This window comes from Aquarana catesbeiana, linkage group LG02 (genome assembly GCF_042186555.1).
Source record: "Aquarana catesbeiana isolate 2022-GZ linkage group LG02, ASM4218655v1, whole genome shotgun sequence".
NCBI lineage: Eukaryota > Metazoa > Chordata > Amphibia > Anura > Ranidae > Aquarana > Aquarana catesbeiana.
The window spans coordinates 35,421,812-35,434,860 of record NC_133325.1 but is presented as its reverse complement, the minus strand read 5'-3'; the positions used below and the strand labels follow the sequence as shown (position 1 = coordinate 35,434,860).

The 13,049-nt window shown below is 44.1% G+C and overlaps 1 pseudogene; it reads right to left on the bottom strand.

The window, feature by feature from the left end:
- Positions 1 to 437: 437 nt before the first annotated feature.
- Positions 438 to 4,453, bottom strand: LOC141129720 (olfactory receptor 52E4-like; annotated as a pseudogene).
- Between the last annotated feature and the right edge of the window lie 8,596 nt (positions 4,454 to 13,049).

Below are 13,049 nucleotides of genomic sequence, written 5' to 3'. Positions count from 1 at the left end.
GCGGTCAAACATACAATTGATACTAAACATACACTGTTTAATTTACACTGTCCCTTTTATTTCTTTATATAGATGATGATACTGTAATTATTTTAATTAAAAAGAAATCTAAGTACGTTTTCCCTAATCAAAATACAGGAATTGTTCTTGCAGATTTGTAAAGTTACTGAAAGGTGCACTTTAAGTCGTGGATGGACTCTGGAGAGTTGAAGTGCTCTATTTGAGTAGCAGTTTTTTCCTGCACCCATCTGGTAGACACCATGGTGTTATAATCTTACTGCTCCATCGTAATTTTTTAGGATGTAAAGTAGATACAAATTCAGCAGACCTGGGAGACGTCTGGAAGCCAAAATAAAGTAAGCAGTCAACAGCAAATTCAGCAAATTCAGTTTGTTGATATCTTTCCAAACATCAGTTTTGAGAAAAAGTTAACGCTTTTAAATGGACACTGTCTTAATTTTCAATGAAAAAGTTTGAATGATTTTTACTTTTATCTCATTTAGCTTTAGACCGTAGATGAGTGGATTTAGGAGTGGAGGAGATGCTACAACTTGCACTGACATGATTGTTCTCAGTTCATAATTTACGCTTTCGGGTAGGGATGAGCCGAACACCCCCCTGTTCGGTTGGGCACCAGAACATGCGAACAGGAAAAAAATTCGTTCGAACACGCGAACACCGTTAAAGTCTATGGGACACGAACATGAATAATCAAAAGTGCTAATTTTAAAGGCTAATATGCAAGTTATTGTCAATAAAAGTGTTTGGGGACCTGGGTCCTGCCCCAGGGGACATGAATCAATGCAAAAAAAAGTTTTAAAAACGGCCGTTTTTTCAGGAGCAGTGATTTTAATAATGCTTAAAGTCAAACAATAAAAGTGTAATATCCCTTTAAATTTCGTACCTGGGGGGTGTCTATAGTATGCCTGTAAAGGGGCGCATGTTTCCCGTGTTTAGAACAGTCTGACAGCAAAATGACATTTTGAAGGAAAAAACACATTTAAAACTACCGCGGCTATTGCATTGCCGACAATACACATAGAAGTTCATTGATAAAAACGGCATGGGAATTCCCCACAGGGCAACCCCGAACCAAAATTAAAAAAAAAAAATGATGTGGGAGTCCCCCTAAATTCCATACAAGGCCCTTCAGGTCTGGTATGGATATTAAGGGGAACCCCAGCCAAAATTAAAAAAAAAATTGACGTGGGGTTCCCCCTAAATTCCATACCAGACCCTTCAGGTCTGGTATAGATTTTAAGGGGAACCCCGCGCCAAAAAAAAAAAAAAAAAAACGGCGTGGGGTCCCCCTAAAAATCCATACCAGACCCTTATCCGAGCACGCAACCTGGCAGGCCGCAGGAAAAGAGGGGGGGACGAGAGTGCGCCCCCCCCCCCTCCTGAACCGTACCAGGCCACATGCCCTCAACATTGGGAGGGTGCTTTGGGGTAGCCCCCCAAAACACCTTGTCCCCATGTTGATGAAGACAAGGGCCTCATCCCCACAACCCTGGCCGGTGGTTGTGGGGGTCTGCGGGCGGGGGGCTTATCGGAATCTGGAAGCCCCCTTTAACAAGGGGACCCCCAGATCCCGGCCCCCCCCCTGTGTGAAATGGTAAGGGGGTACTTACCCCTACCATTTCACTAAAAAACTGTCAAAAATGTTAAAAATGACAAGAGACAGTTTTTGACAATTCCTTTATTTAAATGCTTCTTCTTTCTTCCTTCATCTTCTTCTTCTTCTGGTTCTTCTGGCTCTTCTGGTTCTTCCTCCGGCGTTCTCGTCCAGCATCTTCTCCGCGGTGTCTTCTATCTTCTTCTCCTCGGGCCGCTCCGCACCCATGGCATGGGGGGGAGGCTCCCGCTCTTCTCTTCATCTTCTTCTCTTCTTCATCTTCTTCTTCATCTTCTTCTTCTTCTTCTCTTCTTCCTTCTTCTGTTCTTCATGTCTTCTCCGGGCCGCTCCGCAGCCATGCTGGCATGGAGGGAGGCTCCCGCTGTGTGACAGCGTCTCTTCGTCTGACGGTTCTTAAATAACGGGGGGCGGGGCCACCCGGTGACCCCGCCCCCCTCTGACGCACGGTGACATGACGGGACTTCCCTGTGGCATTCCCCGTGACGTCACAGGGAAGTCCCTCAAGTCACCGTGCGTCAGAGGGGGGCGGGGTCACCGGATGGCCCCGCCCCCCGTTATTTAAGAACCGTCAGACGAAGAGACGCCGTCACACAGCGGGAGCCTCCCTCCATGCCAGCATGGCTGCGGAGCGGCCCGGAGAAGACATGAAGAACAGAAGAAGGAAGAAGAGAAGAAGAAGAAGAAGATGAAGAAGAAGATGAAGAAGAGAAGAAGATGAAGAGAAGAGCGGGAGCCTCCCCCCCCCATGCCATGGGTGCGGAGCGGCCCGAGGAGAAGAAGATAGAAGACGCCGCGGAGAAGATGCTGGACGAGAACGCCGGAGGAAGAACCAGAAGAGCCAGAAGAACCAGAAGAAGAAGAAGATGAAGGAAGAAAGAAGAAGCATTTAAATAAAGGAATTGTCAAAAACTGTCTCTTGTCATTTTTAACATTTTTGACAGTTTTTTAGTGAAATGGTAGGGGTAAGTACCCCCTTACCATTTCACACAGGGGGGGGCCGGGATCTGGGGGTCCCCTTGTTAAAGGGGGCTTCCAGATTCCGATAAGCCCCCCGCCCGCAGACCCTCACAACCACCGGCCAGGGTTGTGGGGATGAGGCCCTTGTCTTCATCAACATGGGGACAAGGTGTTTTGGGGGGCTACCCCAAAGCACCCTCCCAATGTTGAGGGCATGTGGCCTGGTACGGTTCAGGAGGGGGGGGGGCCGCACTCTCGCCCCCCCTCTTTTCCTGCGGCCTGCCAGGTTGCGTGCTCGGATAAGGGTCTGGTATGGATTTTTGGGGGGACCCCACGCCGTTTTTTTTTTTTTTTTGGCGCGGGGTTCCCCTTAAAATCCATACCAGACCTGAAGGGTCTGGTATGGAATTTAGGGGGAACCCCACGTCAATTTTTTTTTTTAATTTTGGCTGGGGTTCCCCTTAATATCCATACCAGACCTGAAGGGCCTTGTATGGAATTTAGGGGAACCCCCACATCATTTTTTTTTTTTTTATTTTGGTTCGGGGTTGCCCTGTGGGGAATTCCCATGCCGTTTTTATCAATGAACTTCTATGTGTATTGTCGGCAATGCAATAGCCGCGGGTAGTTTTAAATGAGTTTTTTCCTTCCAAATGTCATTTTGCTGTCAGACTGTTCTAAACACAGGAAACATGCGCCCCTTTACAGGCATACTATAGACACCCCCCAGGTACGAAATTTAAAGGGATATTACACTTTTATTGTTTGACTTTAAGCATTAATAAAATCACTGTTCCTGAAAAAACGTCCGTTTTTAAAACTTTTTTTTGCATTGATCCATGTCCCCTGGGGCAGGACCCGGGTCCCCAAACACTTTTTATGACAATAACTTGCATATAAGCCTTTAAAATTAGCACTTTTGATTTCTCCCATAGACTTTTAAAGGGTGTTCCGCGGCATTCGAATTTGCCGCGAACACCCCAAATTGTTCGCTGTTCGGCGAACTTGCGAACAGCCAATGTTCGAGTAGAACATGAGTTCGACTCGAACTCGAAGCTCATCCCTGCTTTTGGGTATGAATCGATATATCAGGAACTCAAAAAACACATTGGCAGTGTAGATAGTAACAGTTATTAAGTGAGGAGTGCAGGTTTACAAAGCTTTTGCTCTAAAGCCCTTTGATGACCTTATACAGGCTCTTAGGATCTGGATGTAGGAGATAATGATCAGCATCGGCATAGGACCTACAACTGTTGACCCGATAAAAAGTCCAAACCCGTTATTTATACTAACGTCAACGCAAGACAGCCTTACCACTGACCAATTGTCACAGTAGATCTTTAGTATGACCGTGTCACATAAGGGAAGCCTGATGGTCAACACCAAATGTATACTGACCAGGATAATTATGTAAAACCAGGCCAAAGCCACCAGCTTGAAGACCACGAATAAGGATATGATGCTGTTGTATCTCAGAGGGTTGCAAATGCACACATAGCGATCGTATGCCATGATGACGAGGATGGTCATTTCACACCCCGCATAGGTGTGGATGCAAAATACTTGCATCAAACATCCAGTATAAGTAATTGTGTTGATGTGGTTGACCAAATTGAAGATCAAACTGGGAAAGAAAGAGGTGCTGCCATAGAGGCCATTAATGCACAGTACGCATACAAAGATATACATGGGCTCCTGTAGACTCTTGTGTAACAAAACTGCTGAGATAACAGTCACATTGAACATAATAACACTGATATAAACTAGTAGAGCTAATGCACTGTATAGGTACCGGAGTGAACCCATTTCTCTGAAGCCAAGTGTTAGCAGGAACTGGTGGGAAGACGTATCATTATGCATGGTTCTCATCCGTTCTTCAGTTTTCCCTCTACTGTATATACAAGACGTAAGTTAGCAATATTACCAACAATCTGTTTATTAAAGGTTTTATCCTTTCAGTCGAACATAGTACTAAAAGGCCCCTGTTTAAGAAGAATTTTGTAACACCCCATTCAACAACAACTAAGTGAAAACGCTTATTAACTCGATAGATACAAGCAAACAAAGAAGAATTTTTTTTTATATCCTTAGCCCCCTTTCACATGTGCGGACCGTTCAGATCCCCCTGTGAGTTTTTTAGGTGGATCTGGATGGTCGCTCCATACAGCTCTATGGAGCGACGGATGTCAGCGGTGACTTGTCTGCTGACATCCGATCCGCCCCGATCCGATCCTCTCCACAAAATCCAGACGGATGGAAGCCCTATTTTCCATCTGTCTGGCGGATCGGATGAAAATGGACAGGCGGTCCGTAATCATCCGATCCCCCCAAAGGGGAGAGCGGACTCTCTGACAGGTCCTTCCCTGCACAGAGTGCAGAGATGGACCTGTCATCCGCCGGCTCAGCGGGGATCAACAGAGTGATCCCCGCTGAGCAAGCGGAGGCTAAAAATGGAGAGCCCCGTGTGAAAGGGGCCTTAACTTTCTCATGGTCTAATATGCAAGTGGGGTCAGATAGTAAATACCATCTACAATTTACCACCCAGCTTGCCCACATATAGTAGAAAAGGGCTCCTAATTCCCAGAGGGCCACTGTGCGGCTGCCTAATCTGCACAAATGGTGTCCACCCTTGAAGTCATTATTTCAGTCAGGAGTAAACACTGGTTACATGTTTTATTTCATAATACAAGATGTGTTTGAATATGAAATCTGGATACACCTAGCCTCATCACTCTTGGGAGCCGACTGGAATGTAACAGGTTGCCCATCAAGACTTTGTAACATATCAGAACCTTCATCTGAAAGAAGAGTCATGCCCCCTGGTAGGGGGAGTATGGGAACAAAAGCTTGGCTCCAGACCAACTGGTGTGATAAAGATTGACATGCATGATTAACACATCTGCAAACAAGCTTCAAAGAGAGCAACGGCTGCCAAGATGATTGATGAGTTGAGCTACATAAGATCAAAGGGCTAACTGTCAGTGAAGATGACCCAGGTCACATAGCGATGATTCATCGACGAATGCTGCCCCTAGGAGCCACTACAGCAGGACGGACAGAAAAATAATATATTCAGAAGGACTGCCTCTTAACTATATGGATTTGTCAGAATACTAGATGGGCTGGCAATGGGGTTGTGTCTGGGCAGAGTATGAATGGAGTTTAAAAGTGCTGACCGGGAGGAAAAACTTCCTCTCTTGCCTCTTGACCCTCTCTTGCCTGATGGCTCCCATGCCAGCGAGCTCATCTGAGGATACTGGTGATAGAGGACGACCTTACGTAACGTATCATTGATGTTTTTGTACTGTATTTCATATGCTCTGTAATATTTTCCTTTGGTGTTTTTATGTTAGCGTTCCTATTTTCTTGGGAAATAAATAAGACATTGTTTTATTAAGCAGTGTGTTTATTTTCATAGCTAACCTTATATCATTGAACTATCATCAGTAACATTATCAGAGCTTTGTAGGAATAGACAAGTTAATACATATATGGAATACATTGAGGGAATTTAGTTCAATGATCAAATTGCTCTTTCTATCTCTTGGACTTCCCCCAACCACTAAGTCAATGATCAACCATTATCAAAATAAAAAATATGAGATGGAAACCTACTGCTGAAGGAATCCAAGGGAAAAAGAGAAAGTTTCCCTTGTAATGGATAGAAAAAGTAGGCAGAGCTGGGAACTGGTGGCAATTCACAAAAAAAGTATATTCTGAAGCTTCAAAGAGTACAGACCAAAATAAGCAACATTGAGGACCTCAGTTACACGGAAAGACTGAATGGAATTTTTTCTCACACTTGAGAAAAGGCGAGCTATAATAGGTTAGATTAGGGGCAGGCAACACATGTAAGAGATCAAAGATCAACATTAACTTGCAAGGCCTAGCTATATAGTAAGGAACACTTAGAAAAATATAATAAAACAAATATACTGTAACTGTAAAAATATAAACTTAACTTAAAAGTGGGCAGTGTCAATCAGTAGAGCATTGGACAGTGTCAGTAGGCAGTGAACAGTGTGTGGACAGTGTAAGTAGGGCTGAAGATGCTGTCAGTAGAGCAGTGGATAGTGCCAGTTGGACAGAGGATGGTGTCAGCAGAGCAGTGGATAGTGTCAGTAGGGCAGTGGATGGTGTATGGACGGCGTTAGTAAGGCAGAGGACGATCTCAGTAGAGCAGTGGATGGTGGAAGTAGGGCAGAGGTTGGAGTCAGTAGGGCAGTGGACGGTGTCAGTAGGGCAGTGGATGGTGTCAGTAGGGCAGTGGATTATTTTTTTTTATCATTTTCTACAATTGTTTTAGGTGCCCCATTGAGGGTTTTGGTGAAATATCAGGGGTCTAAACTGAAGAGAACAGAGATTCCCTAGTTCCTTTCTGTGCAGCCTCAGCTGCACTGGACAATGAGTGAATGGAAAGTGCTCTATGCTTCACAACCGAAGCATAGTAAACACAGTTTACTATGCTTCAGTTATGAATGGACACAGTCTACATGGCAAATGAGATTTGATGTAGAAAAATGTAAAATAATGCATTTGGGTGGCAAAAATATGAAGGCAATCTATACACTAAGGGGAGAACCTCTGGGGGAATCTAGGATGGAAAAGGACCTGGGGGTCCTAGTAGATGATGGGCTCAGCAATGGCATTCAATGCCAAGCTGCTGCTAACAAAGCAAACAAAATATTGGCATGCATTAAAAAGGGGATCAACTCCAGAGATAAAACGATAATTCTCCTGCTCTAAAAGACTCTGGTCCAGCCGCACCTAGAGTATGCTGTCCAGTTCTGGGCACCAGTCCTCAGGAAGGATGTACTGGAAATGGAGTGAGTACAAAGAAGGGCAACAAAGCTAATAAAGGGTCTGGAGGATATTAGTTATGAGGAAAGGTTGCGAGCACTGAACTTATTCTCTCTGGAGAAGAGACGCTTAAGAGGGGATATGATTTCAATTTACAAATACTGTACTGGTGACCCCACAATAGGGATAAAACTTTTTAGCGGAAGGGAGTTTAACAAGACACATGGCCACTCATTAAAATTAGAAGAAAAGAGGTTTAACCTTAAACAACGTAGAGGGTTCTTTACTGAAAGAGCCGCAAGGATGTGGAATTCCCTTCCACAGGCGGTGGTCTCAGCGGGGAGCATCGATAGTTTCAAAAAACTATTAGACCGCAACATACAAGGATATAGAATGTAATACTGACATATAATCACACACATAGGTTGGACTATACTATGTGATAGGTATGGATCACTGACTGTGTTCATTCAGAAAATGAAGCCGCTAGTAAATGACACATTTACCGACCCCTTCCCCACTCTCCATTCTGACACATCCCCATCCTGAGCACACCGGGGTCGGACAACACCACATAAAGGAACCTGGAGAGGAGGGGCAATGGGGGCTGCATTAAGTGGAACCGATGGCTGTGCTTTCCTCCCTGCAGCAGCAGAAGCGGACCTTGTCAGCATTCAGCTTCTGAAGGGAGGAAAACACAGCCTCAGCTCCACTAAATGCAGCCCCCATTGCCACTCCTCTCCAGGTTTTGGGGTTGTCAACCAAGGGACGTGATCTACCTGTCACCTGCTTGCGATCGACATGTTGCCGACCCGGGGTTTAGATCAATTTTGTTTTAAAGCAAATCTCCAGGGAAGAAATTTCTCCTCTAATTCCTCCCATTTGTTCCCCTTTTACCCATTCAATGGGTTAAAAAAATCATTAAAGTAGAACTAAGCCCTCCCATCTTTTACAGCCAAAGAAGATGCCATCTTAGCTTCTGGCCATGGTGCTGCACATACAGTCAGGTCCATAAATATTGGGACATTGACACAATTCTAATCTTTTTGGCTATATACACCACCACAATGGATTTGAAATAAAACTAATAAGATGTGCTTTAACTGCAGAATTTCAGCTTTAATTTAAGGGTATTTACATCCAAATTAGGTGAACGGTGTAGGAATTACAACAGTTTGTATATGTGCCTCCCACTTTTTAAGGGACCAAAAGTAATGGGAGAGATTACCAATCATCCATCAAACTTTCACTTTTTAATACTTGGTTGCAAATCCTTTGCAGTCAATTACAGCCTGAAGTCTGGAATGCATAGACATCACCAGATGCTGGGTTTCATCCCTGGTGATGCTCTGCCAGGCCTCTACTGCAACTGTCTTCAGTTCCTGCTTGTTCTTGGGGCATTTTCCTTTCAGTTTTGTCTTCAGCAAGTGAAATGCATGCTCAATCGGATTCAGGTCAGGTGATTGACTTGGCCATTGCATAACATTCCACTTCTTTCCCTTAAAAAACTCTTTGGTTGCTTTCGCAGTATGCTTCTTATTGTCCATCTGCACTGTGAAGCGCCGTCCAATGAGTTCTGAAGCATTTTGCTGAATATGAGCAGATAATATTGCCCGAAACACTTCAGAATTCATCCTGCTGCTTTTGTCAGCAGTCACATCACCAATAAATACAAGAGAACCAGTTCCATTGGCAGCCATACATGCCCACGCCATGACACTACCACCACCATGCTTCACCGATTAGGTGGTATGCTTTGGATCATGAGCAGTTCCTTTCCTTCGCCATACTCTTCTCTTCCCATCGCTCTGGTACAAGTTGCTCTTGGTCTCATCTGTCCAAAGGATGTTGTTCCAGAACTGTGAAGGCTTTTTTAGATGTTGTTTGGCACACTCTAATTTGACCTTCCTGTTTTTGAGACTCACCAATGGTTTACATCTTGTGGTGAACCCTCTGTATTCACTCTGGTGAAGTCTTCTCTTGAATGTTGACTTTAACACACATACACCTACCTCCTGGAGAGTGTTCTTGATCCGGCCAACTGTTGTGAAGGGTGTTTTCTTCACCAGGGAAAGAATTCTTCAATCATCCACCACAGTTGTTTTCCGTGGTCTTCCCGGTCTTTTGGTGTTTCTGAGCTCACCGGTGCGTTCTTTCTTTTTAAGGATGTTCCAAACAGTTAATTTAGCCACACCTAATGTTTTTGCTATCTCCCTGATGGGTTTGTTTTGTTTTTTTAGTCTAATGATGGCTTGCTTCACTGATAGTGACAGCTCTTTGGATCTCATATTGAGAGTTGACAGCAACAGGTTGCAAATGCAAATAGCACACTTGAAATGAACTCTGGACCTTTTATCTGCTCCTTGTAAATAGGATAATGAGGGAATAACACACACCTGGCCATGGAACAGCTGAGCAGCCAATTGTCCCATTACTTTTGGTCCCTTAAAAAGTGGGAGGCACATATACAAACTGATGTAATTTATACACCATTCACCTGATTTGGATGTAAATACCCTCAAATTAAAGCTGAAAGTCTGCAGTTAAAGCACATCTTGTTTATTTCATTTCAAATTAATTGTGGTGGTGTATAGAGCCAAAAAGATTAGAATTGTGTCAATGTCCCAATATTTATGGACCTGACTATATGATCAGTTATGACACCAGCCATTTGATGGTTTGACAGTTCAGAGCACAAGTAAATGTGACAGTTATCATTCATGCCTTGAATATGAAAATTCTGGGAAACCATTATGGTAGTTGTGAATTCAAGTTAATTTATACAGGCATTATAATACAGACATTAATATACCTTTAATTAACACATAAATATAAATGTAAAAAACAGTGCTTATATACCTTTTTAGTGCGTTCACGTGGTGCAGGTCACATGATTGCTCTTCCTCCTTGAGCACATCATGGACTTGCAGGTGGGCATGACCATCTCAGGGGCATTGACATCAAGGCTGGGGCTCCACTTATGGGGAAGCCACTGTGGAACAAGAAGGGCGGGATGGGCAGGGGGAGCGTGGCTACAATCTGATCACAGAAAATACAGGCATGCTATGCCATTGCACAGTGTGCCTGTAATGCCCCGTACACACGGTCGGACTTTGTTCGGACATTCCGACAACAAAATCCATGGATTTTTTCCGACGGATGTTGGCTCAAACTTGTCTTGCATACACACGGTCACACAAAGTTGTCGGAAAATCCGATCGTTCTGAACGTGGTGACGTAAAACACGTACGTTGGGACTATAAACGGGGCAGTGGCCAATAGCTTTCATCTCTTTATTTATTCTGAGCATCCGTGGCACTTTGTGCGTCGGATTTGTGTACACACGATCGGAATTTCCGACAACGGATTTTGTTGTCGGAAAATTTTATATCCTGCTCTCAAACTTTGTGTGTCGGAAAATCCGATGGAAAATGTGTGATGGAGCCTACACACGGTCGGAATTTCCAACAACAAGGTCCTATCACACATTTTCCGTCGGAAAATCCGACCGTGTGTACGGGGCATTAGTCTTGAACAGGATAAGAAGGATTCAAGCTGACCACTCTAGCACGGATCGGCTTCCGTGTTTAGCATGGTCAGTTTGCAACTAGTGATGGGCCGAACATCCTCTGGTTCAGTTTGCACAAGAACTCTCAAACAGGAAAAAGTTTGGTCCGAGCCGCAAACTCTATTAAAGTCTATAGAACCCAAATTTGGAATATCAAAAGTCCCAATTTTGAAGGCTTTCGTGCAAGCTATTGGCCATAAAAGGGTATGGGAGCTGGGTACTGCCCTGGAGGGACATGTATCAATGCAAATTTTTTTTTTTTTAAAAGATCATTTTTAAAGGAGCAGTGATTTTAATGATGTTTAAAGTGAAACAATAAAAATAAAAATTCCTTTAAATATCATGCCTGGGGGGGTCCCCTTAGTCTGCCTGTGAAATCCTCATGTTTTTTCACCTTAATGCATTCTATGATTGGCGTTTACATATGTGGGCGCGACATACGTAAGAGTTTGCTTCTGCGTGCGAGCACGCGGGGACAGCGGGGCTTTACAATTTTTTTTTATTGTTTATTTATTTATTTATTTATTTTTTACACTTTCCCTTAGAATGTTTTATTTTTTTTGATCATTTTTATTCCTAGTACAAGGAATGTAAGGAATGTAAACTTCCCTTGTAATAGGAATAGGGCATGACAGGTCCTCCTTATAGAGAGATCTGGGGGTCTACAAGTCCCCACATCTCTCTGTGCAGGAAAGACTGGTCCTAGGTCAGCTCTATAGTAAACAATGGGCGCCAGCTAATTTCTTCTCCGGCTCGCCGATCGCAGGGCGAGCCGGTAGAAGCACCGGAGGGCGGCGGAGGGGAAGGGGGGGGCGTCCCCTCCTGCCTCCTGTAAAAACAATCAAGTGGCTGAACAGCCACTATGGTTGTTTTTACAGTGCAGGGAATCACCGGCAGAAATCAAAGATATCTGTATGACGCCTGCAGCTGCACCCATCATTCAGATATCTCCACTCAAAGTCCACGATGTCATATGACGGTCTTGGGTGGGAAGTGGTTTTTAAGTAGATAATTTCTTTTGAAAAATCTGTTGTAAAGTGTCTTACCTGATAAGACAGCACCTCCTGTTGCAGGGTGACAACTAGGGTTGCCACCTGTCCGGGATTCACCTGGACAGTCCGAGTTTACAATCATGTGCCCGGGTTTCAGTCCACCTGAAACCTGGGCACATTATTTAGGCAGGAATGGGGTTCAGAACAGGGCCTGACAGGAGGGTGAGGGGGCACTATTCTCTTTGGAGTGCCCAAAGGTGTCCATGTTCTGTTACAATCCTATAGTGTATATTTAAAAAAATAAATTGCTCTGCACCGCTAAAGTGTTCGGGTTTGGCTTGAAGAAAAAGTGGCAACCCTAGTGACGACGCTAAATCCTCGCTTAGCAATGAGTAGCAGCGTTGTCAGCCTGTCATGTGCGCTCCTTCTGTTGACCATTGGCCTGCCTATGTAAAAGACCTGAAAGGCAGCTAAAAAGCCAACTGAAGGAGTGCATATGACAGGTGGACAATGATGCTAATCAGGGGCTTAGCGTTGTCACCCTGCAACAGGAAGTGCTGTTACTGCCAGGATTTCTCAGTAACAGATTAACAAAAATGGTTTGCCCACAGCGGTATCAAACGCCAAACCAAAAATGTCACATATTGCACCTTACCAATCATTAAATGTGATGGCTGCATTCGTTTTTTTTTTTTTTTTTTAGGCTTTTTTCCCCCTCTGTTTTCACCATGTGATCTGGCCAGTCACACACCTCCCTTAATAGAGCGCCCCCACTCTGGATGAAGGAGCACAGAGGGCACCTTTGGGCAGCAGCATTGTGAGTCTGGGGGGGAAGGGAGCGTTAGATGTAACTAGAATATTTAGATACACTAAACAAATTAAAGCAAAACTCCTAGTTCATGTTTTATAATCAGTTAAGCAAACTTTTTTTTTTCCTTTTGGGATAAAGGTTTCACATAAATAAATAAATGTAAGCATCCCTGGCAATGTTAAATGGTTTGTCTCATCCCTGTAACTACAGCTGCACGATTAATCGCTAAAAGATTGTGATCTCGATTCGTCCCCCCCACACGATCTTAATCCAGCATTTCCATGA